Source organism: Nannobrachium achirus (genome assembly GCF_963921795.1).
Source record: "Nannobrachium achirus genome assembly, chromosome: 21".
Lineage (NCBI taxonomy): Eukaryota > Metazoa > Chordata > Actinopteri > Myctophiformes > Myctophidae > Nannobrachium > Nannobrachium achirus.
Window position 1 is genome coordinate 20,516,584 of NC_137828.1, and position 10,887 is coordinate 20,527,470.

Below are 10,887 nucleotides of genomic sequence, written 5' to 3' on the forward strand. Positions count from 1 at the left end.
AAGTGTTGCGCTGGGCGTCCCCCCAGCGCTACACGGTCGCCTTGGAAAACAAGGAAGTGCTGATCAGATAGAATCCATTTTCTGATACTGCGTTGTCTGTTTCTCGCCTCAAATGTTTTGAAAAACATTCTTGAGAGCAACGTTTAGTTGTAAATTACGCTGTGTGTTTGTTTACATGGCTGACATGTTGGATGCGGCACTAAATTCACACAGTGCAGGCCTACGCCTATAATTCACCGCTGATTTCAGCGCTTGACCAATCAGAATCAAGCATTCAACCAAGCTTTTTTACACCTGTTGAAGCTGTTTGCTAACATTTGATAAATGCATAAGGCGTTCCGAAAAGAAAAAAAAACATGGTGAGACGCTTTTGGCAGAGGATGAGTTAAGTGTTTTTTTTTTACACATTTAAAAACATGTATTGGGGGAGGGGTAAGTGGTGGCCATTCACCGCCTGTCTGGGCGATTGAACCAACCAGGAACCTTTTGCTCACAAAAGCACTCCTCTAAGCTTTAGGCCACCGCTGCGCCAAATATCAATGTTTGGCCATTTATGGACCAAACAATGATATTCTCGACCCATCTTTATAAATGATGTTGCATGTTATCTGAAACTGTTCCTCCTTGTCTCGGACTGCTGACGTTGGATTTCTAAACAACAGTGGTTAAAACGGAAGAGAAGGGTCTTTTTATATGTGTTATTAAACTATAGCTATGGTTTTGGAGAACTTGATGTATTGCGCAGCATTAGCGGCTTACAGTTTTATCACTCGGTGGTCCCAGAAGGAGCCGAGCCGCTAAACGAACTATGGAGGACAATCCCAGCTTTTATGGCTTCATAAACTACCACCGCACTGCCATGGCTGAACCAAAGAATGGAAGAGAGAAAGAAGTGATGTAAAAAGTACTCAAATGTTTTACTTAAAATAATCAATACTGTAACATAGAAATACTCTGTTATAGTAAAAAAAAATAACGAGTAAAAGTACAATAGTATTGGCATCAACATGTACTTAAAGTACCAAAAGTAAAAGTACTCATGATCCCATTTCAAGTTTTATAATGTATAACAATCTTAAATAGCAGATCTACAAGCTCACTATGCGTCGCATTGCGAGCTTATAGATCTGCTATTATATGGATTAAGTGATTAATGTATGTGTTGTAATCATAATCAAAAAGAGCTGAAATGATTGGCAATGTACTTTCAAACTTTTAATCGGATACAATTTGAAAATTTGAAAGCAACAGACGTTTGCTTCTAGAGACCATGCATGAACAAACTGTCGCAAGAAACAGTGAAACCCCCATACCTCCGTGACGAAACGTGTCCCATAGCGCATCAGAACAATATCCACGTATTAAAATAACCAGGCTGATATAGTACACCAGGGGTCTTCAACGTTTTCAGGCCAAGGACCACTTAGTTGAGAGAGAGATGAAGCAGGGACCCCTTAGCTGAGAGAGATGGAAGCAGGGACCCCTTAGCTGAGAGAGAGAGATGAAGCAGGGACCCCTTAGTTTGAGAGAGAGATGAAGCAGGGAACCCTTAGTTGAGAGAGAGATGAAGCAGGGACCCCCACAACCTGTTCATAGATTCCATATAGTTTCATCGTTTGACAGCACAATCGTCAGTGTATTTTGGATTCATGTCAATTTGTGTTTTCAGATATTTAATAACTTGAACCGTCAATACTTAAAACCTTTCACTCTGTACTTAGTCTGCTCTTTTCCCCTCTACACCAAACCTCTTTGCCAAAAATAGCAGATCTACAAGCTCACAACGCCTCGCGCTGCGAGGTGTTGTGAGCTTGTAGATCTGCTAATTTTGGCTTAAGTTCTCAGAATATGGATGCTAGGGTTCAAGTGGTTAATATAAAACATTAGAAAAAAGGTTTTTATCACACAAAGATTTGGAGGACCCCTTGTAGTAACTCTGAGGACCCCCTAGGGGTCCCAGACCCCCTGTTGAAGACCCCTGTAGTACACAATGCTTCAGTCCGCTCAAGTCACAGAAAGCTGGACGGCTGTGATTCATTCCATCAGATTACTGAGTGTGCGGGGCAGGGACGTGCAGAGAATGTTGGAGAGGCCAGGGGCTAAAAATGTCTAAAAAGGGCCTTTTGGTGAAAATATTGAAAATGTGAGCTTGGAGGTCAGCTATTCTCGGTACTTCATAACACACTAAACTAAGCATAAAAAAGGCAATACTGGAGATGTGGTGTGGATTTCTGGACGGCGAGGGCAATAGACCGTTTGTCAGCCTTCTGATTGGTCCCTGAGACTCCCTGACTGGCCAACCAGAAAAAATCATTCACTTTTTGCTATCGGGGGTGGAGTTTGTGCAGTGGAGAATGTTGCTTCAGGCTTTCAAAAACTGTCCGCACTGCGCGACACGGAGATCGGCCGGTACGGTGATAGCGACGGCAAGCGTCAAGCGATCTCGCTCATCATAACGAATAAGCTTCAACAAACTAGTTCACATGTACCTTATCAATGGTCTAAGAGTCACGATTGGGTACATATAATTTAAATGGGCAGAATTACGAAAAGCCAGCCTATTATGTGAGGAGAAACATTCTCTCTGTCCTCTTCCTAGTACCCAAGATGCAATGCGCTTCTCTTTCTATCTCTGATCCAGAGGATTAAACTAATTAAAACATTTATTTTTCGGGGGAAAACTACTGTTTTGCTATGTAATTACTGTACCTTTTTCTTCCCTTTTTATTAATATCACGTAGATGTGTTTTTTGTGGTACTTTATATAGCTGTAATGAGGCTATGAAGGGAAAAAAAATCGCATCCACTACCACTATAAAAGAATCTGCAAAGAGGATTCTGTCCCACTGGGATTAAACAAATTAAAACATATATTTTCGGGTAAATCCCCTGTTTTGCAATGTAACTACTGTACCTTTGTCTTCCCTTTTTATTAATATCACCTAGGTGTTTTTCCTTTGGTACTTTATATAGCTGTAATGAGGCTATGAAGGGGAAAAAAATCCCATCCACTTCCACTATAAAAACAATCTGCCCAGGGTTAATGTCCCATCATAGTAACAGGGCAGAATGGGGCGGGATTTGCAAAAGGGTTTATTCTTTCAACATAAGATGCTGCATTCAAGTTCAGGAGAGTTTTAACAAGGCAATTTTCTTGAATGCTGCCTTCAGGTATGGCATGGAAAGGGGGGCATTTGCATTTCTTTCACCATAGTAAAAACTGCATTCATGGTCTGGAGAGGGCACTTTTTACAGACGGGTAAAAGGGCGGGAGGCTCAAGCCCCCTTTGATGTCTATGTGTGCACGTGCCTGGTGCGGGGTCTAGCTGTCAAAAAGACAGAACAGTTTCTATGGCAGTAATATGAGGGATGCTTTTCATAAGAACTTCTTTTCTGACAGGCCAACAGAAGAAAGTTCTGATGTCAGATGGATTTGTTTGAATCAGGTAGCCAGCTTGGATCATTTTGAATCAGCTTTAAGAGGATGAAAGAATGGGAAGCAGTAAAGTAGCCTAGTGATTTGGCTCCTAATGAGGGTAAAAAAGAAATCACCCCAACTGTCTTTCAAATTCACTGAAATAGCTCAGGAATATCATTAGAAACCATGAAGGCTAATTTACCCAACCAGCTGTCAAAAATGTCAAGGTTTCCCCTTTTAGGAAACGGGGCGAAAGAAAAAGTAAAAGAGAGAAAAAGAACTCCAAGAAGGATATTTTTGCTCTCGAGCTGAAACCTTGTATCTCTGTATATTTCAACTTAGTTTTTTTGTAAATTAATGCCCTACTACATTGTAGCGTCAGTCATGACGCATTGTGAGCTTGTAAATCTGCTAGTTCTGCTGTTTTTGAAGAAAGTGAAAGTAGTCAAATGTCCGTCTTATAAATATCGAACCGATGAAAAGTATGAACAAGAGCTTGTGAGTAAATAATGACTGCAGGGGATCCATTCCATTGGCACGCAGGTCTGTGTTCTACCATTTCCTGAAAAGTAACACGATTGGACATACAAGGTTTCCACCCGACCTCAGAGATACAGTATTCTGTGTTTCTGTCAAGAAGGGTGATGGAGGATGTTGTTATCCCAGAGAGAGAGAGAGAGAGAGAGATAGAGAGGGAGAGAGGGAGAGAGGGAGAGAGGGGGGTTGGTGGCACACAGCCGAGGGGGTCAGGGAGTCATCGGGAGACAACACGATGCCTCAGTGCACCTCAGAAGAGTGTGTGTGTGTGTGTGTCATAGACTGTATAAAATATATGGACAAAGCGAAGCCATTGGTTTCTATGCAGCGCAAATGACACAATATGGGTCCTTGGCATGGGTGTTGCCATCATAGATTGTAAAGGCACCAGAGGATGCTATTGGCTGCCAACGGTCACGTGCAACCGCAGAGATACATGGGAGAATGTGGTCGGAGCCTCCTGAAATACAGCACATTTCCTGTCAGTCTACTATCCTATCAAATAAAGGCATAAAAAGCCCAAAAACAAATCTTAAAAAAAAAAAAAAAAAAAAACTAAAGGGAAAATGAATGGGGTCCAATGGAGAACAATTCTTTTTGCGATCGGCCGGGCGGGAAAACAGCGCAACTAGTGGCCAATCATAGGAAGTTTTAGTTCCGTATTGGAGTAATTTTAAATCGGCTGAACTATGCCCCTGTTTGTGTGTGTGTGTGTGTGTGTGTGTCTGTGTGTGTGTGTGTGTGTGTGTGTGTGTGTGTGTGTGTGTGTGTGTGTGTGTGTGTGTGTGTGTGTGTGTGTGTGTGTGTGTGTGTGTGTGTGCGTGCGCGCGCGCTTGTATTGCTATACTTCTGAGGGCTAAATGCCCCCCCCCCCACAACTGTAGTAGAATTTGAGAAATACACATTAGTTGCGTTTCCATAAAGCATAAATCTTTTTATGGAAACACTTCAAAATTCGAATAAACTTTCATTATTTGCAAAAACATTTATGCGCTTGGAGGAGGTGGATTTTGAGGCTTTATCGAAAAAACGTAATGCACATTAGTGAATGGAAACACTAAAGTGAATTATGTTTTGAATTAAAATGCATTGAACTCGTGGGAAGGGCTGGTGGGGGTCGGCCGCCTCTTGGTTGTACCAAGTTACCAACACGTTCAAAGTTGTGCTCAAAAGTAAAACCATTCGTCATTGTTATTCTCCGTTCGACGACGGTGTCGCGTGCACAGAACGGCCGAGAACAGCAGACCTCCAAGCTCACATCGCATCCGCAATGAGCTGTGATGAGCTTGTACTGTATATCAGCTGTTATCGTGCTCAATGCTGTTTTGTTGTACTGTATATCAGCTGTTATCGTGCTCAATGCTGTTTTGTTGCGGGGTTGTGGAGTGGAGGGTCTTCTCTCTCTCTTATTATATACTAAATCTATGGCTGAAGAGCCCTGGGTTAGAGTGCATGTTCAATAATGTGTCTCACTTGACTGGAAAATAGCGCTTGTCCAAATGCTTATTTCATGAACTATCTTCCAGGCAAAATGTGCTTTTTCCTTTTTCGACTTAATGATAATTCGCTTCCTAGTTCAAATTATACAATACAATTTATAGAAACGCAACTAGTGTGAGGACAGTTTTCCTGGTCCTCACAAGAGAAATCGTTGTTTTTTTGTGGTCATACAAAAATAATTTACTACTACTAAAGCTCTAAAAAACACTGAAGCAGATAAATAAATAAACAATAAAATAAAAATAGAAATAAGTAGCTTGAGGCATTTAGAGGTTTGGGCTATTTTCAGGTATTTTCAATGCCGTCATAAAATGTCGACATCCTTGCAAGTGTCGTAGTACAAGCGAGTGCGTGCGTGCGTGCGTGCGTGCGTGCGTGCGTGAAAAGTGTTATCCACCAACTTCTTTTAGTTATAATGTATTATGAGCTCAGATCATACTTGAGCAGCACATGCTCATGTAGGTCTGTAGTACAAGTCGCAATTATTTGTGATAATGACAATTATTTTGCTTAATCGAAATCGGAAAAGAATTTCATAAAAGTAAAAATGTTAATAGTGGAAATAGCAGATAGCCACAGTGTGACGCGTTATGAGCTTTGAAACTTTAAATATATTGTATGTGCGTGACATCATCATCATACCCGGAAGTTATGTGGGAACGCCTACTCAGTGGCAAAAAACGACTTTCTGGCCTTGACAGCCTATACATCCAAACAGAAAAGTCCTATCTGATTCCATTAAACAACGTTAAACGACGTTAAACTCGCTTTGACACTCATTATGCCACTCGATTGTGTTTGAAAACGACAACTTTTTTGCTGTAGTAGTTAGTTGGTTCTGGCATTTAAAGGCCGAGGCCTCTGCCAGCCTGTCAGAAAACAGGAGGCTTTTGGAGATTTTCAATGTGTCATCTGGGTCATTGCCGAACAAAATGTCACTCATCGTCCTCCGCAGCTCAACGGGAAGCCATGCGCGCCACGACTCAAATCAGCCCCAATGCGCACAATTAAATGTGTCCCCTGAGCTACAAAAGCCCCCTCCCCCCCCCCCCCCCCCCCCCCTAAGCCTACGTTCCTGGTACATTGTATCCTGCGGGACACAACGTGTCCATTCAGTGGCAGCTTATCAATCGACAATGGGCCAAGAAAAAAATATTCCTAGGTGTGTGCGAGTGTGTGTGGAGAGGGGGGGTTACTGTGACATTTGATGACAATGTGTCAACACAGGCTTTATCTTTGTGACAGCCCAATACTGTAAGCCCCAAGTTGGCAATTTTCGGAACATAGCACCTGTCTGAGCACCAAATCACAAAGGTTTTGTCATTCTGTAGCCTATACATCACTGATTCTAAACATCTGGTCCACGGGCCCACCGAGGGTCTGCAGCTTGTACACTCTGTGTTAAATTAAAGATATTATTTTTCTTGACTTTTATTTTTCCTTTTTTCTTTTTTTTTGAGCGGTGCTCCTGGAAGGAGCTAAGCTCCAACATCTGGCTTTGTCCGGGCTCTTATCTGGCCTACATCTTGGCACAAAGCGCTCAAAGTTTGTTGTACGTTTGTTGTCACATTGGCCAAGCTCCACGGACGCTTAATGAAATTAACTCATAAATTGCACCGCTCACTTCACACTAGGTGTGATTTATTTTATTTCTTTCTTCTTTTTTTTTTACCTCTGGGACCCCCAGAGGTCTTATAATCACTGGGATCCAGGTCTACACTGTAACATTCTCAGTGTTAATTCATCTCTGAGTGACTGAGTCCATTTGTGCACACTCAGTTACAGATCGGTAAGGGTGCACCAGTGGTCTACATGAAGATCACCATTTTCCTGGGAGACATAACACTGTCAGGTTGTACAGTAGGTAGGGATGATCGTAAATTGTTATCAATTTTGAATACATTGGCTAATTTGGCTTATTTTCCAATATGCAATGTACAGTATTCGTGGGTTGCATTTGTAGTCCTAAACGGCCATCTTGAGGACCAACACAGTTCTACGCCAATCAGAACACCTGTGTTGGTCCTCAACATGGCCGGTGTAGGACTACAAATGCAACGCATGAATATACTGTAGGGTGAAAGTAAAGTGGTAAAGCTGCTTTTTTAACTTGTTTAGCTGGGGACCACTTTCGAACCCCCTCAAGGTTCCCATTTGAGAACTGTCAGTCAGTGTCCTGAATGATCGACTTTTTCTACGTGAAGATCCTCAGTGTCTGCCTTTAACTCTCCTACTGCCAGATTATTTATTTATTTATTGGGTCTGGCGCCATCAAAAAGCGGCTTACCTTTGCGACGTTATAGTAGATAGACAGACAGACATTTATTTATTTATTTTTATTTTTTTTGGTTGTGCAATAGTGCACTTTGGTCTGCCAGGCAGCAGAGGGCGGCGTCATGCGAGAATGAATGTGAATTGTCCTGCTATGTGTTGCCGTACATTCAGAGCAGTCACTGGCTACAGAGCCTCCGGGCCAGAGGAAATCAACAAGGAAGTGAATTGTTCTCCGTTGATCTAACGCATAATGGATTTTTTACACCATCACAGCGGAAAATGTGTTTACAGTAAATGGCCGCGCGACCCCTCATCAGCTTACAGTCATCAGACGAACGAACCGAACGAGCGCCGTATTGGCATCGAGGTTCTGTAAAAAATGGGGCGAGCGTTATCGTTCAAAGCGTGGGGAGAGTTAATGTTAAAGGCAGACACGCATGTTAATGTTAAGATTTGAGCCTTAATTAACTCATTGGCCGCCTCCCCCGATAGTCACGAGAAAATTCCAATGTCGCTCCCCGCCAGGCCCGATAGTCCCGAGAATTTGCTTTTATATAATGTAATGTTTAATTACATTATTCTGCAGCCCGTGAAAAAGTTTGAGCTTTCAGTCATATAACGAACCAAAGATATCACTCATCACAGTAAGTGTGTTTGAAAACAAGAGTGTAATAACGTATAAATCTCAATAGAAATGAATAAAACTCCCAATAAACCACAGTGAATGCATTTAGCGTGGCAGAGCGCAGCCCGCAGAGTGCAATCAGCGGCACACTGGCCACACGCATGTAAAGGGATGTGGGGCAGGGATGTGCAGAGAATATTTAGAGAGGCAGGGGCTGACATTTCTAAAGGGGCCTTTTGGTGGACAATTCTATTGAATGCAGCCCTCAGGGGCAGGGGCTCAAGCCCCCTTTGATGTCTATGTGTGTACATGCCTGGTGAAGGGGCTGGCAGAAGCGACAACGGAGCAGCTGGATCTGAGACCATTTTGCACAAATCAAACAAAATCCAGTAAAATGTTCACTTGGAAAGCCATGACCTGCCTCATTGGCCAACAACACACAGCTTCATCATAACCCCCAAAGTCTCGACAACAAAATATTATGTCCCAGGCAGCCAGACAACAACGAAGATCAGAAGATCAGATCAGCAGGAGCGTCACAAGGGAAAAGTGGGACGAGTCTGAGTTACTAGGGCCCAAGGTGGAAGGGGCTTCATTATTTTATACTTTTGCTATTGAAAAATAGCAGATCTACAAGCTTGCAGCGCGACACTCGGTGCCATGCTGTGAGCTTGTATATATCTATTTTTTAAATCCCCCTATGTAGAAAATTCATGGGGGGCCCGCAGTGAATCCTTGTACCCAGGGCCCAGCACCGACACCCAGTTGGAACAGATCCTCAGCCCACTACAAAGTGTACAAACACAACGTATAGAAAGCCTGGTGAGGCGAGGCCGAGGTTACAAACAACACAATCACCTACTGGACAAGATGCAGTCGGCCGGTCCAGTCACCACCAACCGATCTTCAAGCCCTGCTACGGGAGTGGAGAGGAGAAAATATCCCCCCCCCCCCGGCGGAGTCCTCAATCAGGCGACCATTGTCTGAAGAAAAGCAACGTGTTGCGTCCATATAACTTCCATCGGTATGTAACAAAACTGGTGAAAATAGCAGATCTGCAAGCACACAACGCCTCGCATCCAAGCGCGACCATGGAGCCTGATGGAGGAGTTGTTCTAGGTGTATTATATTCCAGTTATCAGGAAAGGGTCGCGTCCAAACTCCCAGCGGTGGAACAAAAAAAAAGGAGTGAAAATAGCAGATCTACAACGCGTCGCGACAGTGGAATCCAACAGGGAAGAAACGAAAACACGGCGATCGTCATTGTCAGTAAGTTACTGTTGTTTCCATCCTCCTAACCTAAACTAACTGTAACAGTTAGTTTACCTAGGCTAGAAGACTCTTCCTGCTCACTTGGCTGATATGCTCCTGCGTGCGTCCCTATGGCGTGCACGCGCAATCGCGCATGTGCGCGTGTTTGAGGCGTGCCGCGCAACAAGTCCTTGCAGCCTGAAGCCGTGAAGGAAGGAAACGAGCTCGCGCCTGAGGCAATATCACCACTGGGCGTATGTGATCGCTGCAGTCTGTTCCGCTCTAAAGCCCGCCTACTGTATCCGGTTATGTAACACTCACATGCATGCAAGACACGTTTCCGCATCCGGTATAGACCCAGGCCGGATCACCAACAAGCAGAGTAACTTGATTGCTATCAGTTCTCTACCAAGCCACCGACGCAAGCCAGTAGTTTGCGCACATCAAGAGAGCTGCTCTCATGCTCTGTCAGAGCATGAGAGCGATTCAATTCAAAGGAACGTTATTGGCATGAGAAAACATAGGCTACGTTTACATCGCCAAAGCAAGTGCCACAAATAAATAAAAACAGTTGAATATGGGGAACATATTTACAGTTATACACATAGGCCTTGCCTTATATAAAGTTATACGTTATAAGTGTGTGTGTGTGTGTGTGTGTGTGTGTGTGTGTGTGTGTGTGTGTGTGTGTGTGTGTGTGTGTGTGTGTGTGTGTGAAAATGTGATCTGTGCAAAATAAAACACTTGAATGCTGAATAAAAGGTAAAAAGCTTGTTTATATTTGTGTGAAGTCAGTATGACGCCCTAAGGGCAAGAGGTGACCTATTACAGCCCTATTACACTATTCCAGTTATTGCCCTATTACACAATTACACTTATTACACTAGTAAACTTATCTGATAAGTGCCTGACGCCATAAATACAAATATCAACTGAATTATCCACTTGAAAAGCGATCGATCACAAAAAGGTCAATATCTCCAGTTTTATCAATTAGAGCTGGATTTTGGTCAAAAATGGCTATTTTGAGATGGCTGCAACTATAGAAAAAAAAGCTTTTTATTTTATTTTTTTATTTTTTGGTGAGACTAGAGGTTGTCTTCTTTCTTTTCAGGTACTGTAAGACATTGTCGAAAAAACACAGAATTTAGGAAAAATGTCAATATAAAAAAAATATATAAATTTTTTTATTAAACAAAATGGCAGGAGAGCCATACAGTCAATGTTAAAATGGCGGCCAATGTGTTAACCTGTCCAAGAAAAGCTTAAGCAGAGAGCAAGC

At 42.9% G+C, this 10,887-nt stretch overlaps 1 protein-coding gene across 1 annotated transcript in view; it reads left to right on the forward strand.

The window, feature by feature from the left end:
- The window catches only part of mrps18c (mitochondrial ribosomal protein S18C), a 162,563-nt gene extending 159,951 nt beyond the window's left edge, over positions 1-2,612 (forward strand). Inside the window, exon 7 of the transcript XR_013963210.1 lies at positions 2,252-2,612. The gene's annotated coding sequence lies outside the window, so the exon portion shown is untranslated. The remainder of the gene's footprint in view (positions 1-2,251) is intronic.
- Positions 2,613-10,887: the final 8,275 nt, after the last annotated feature.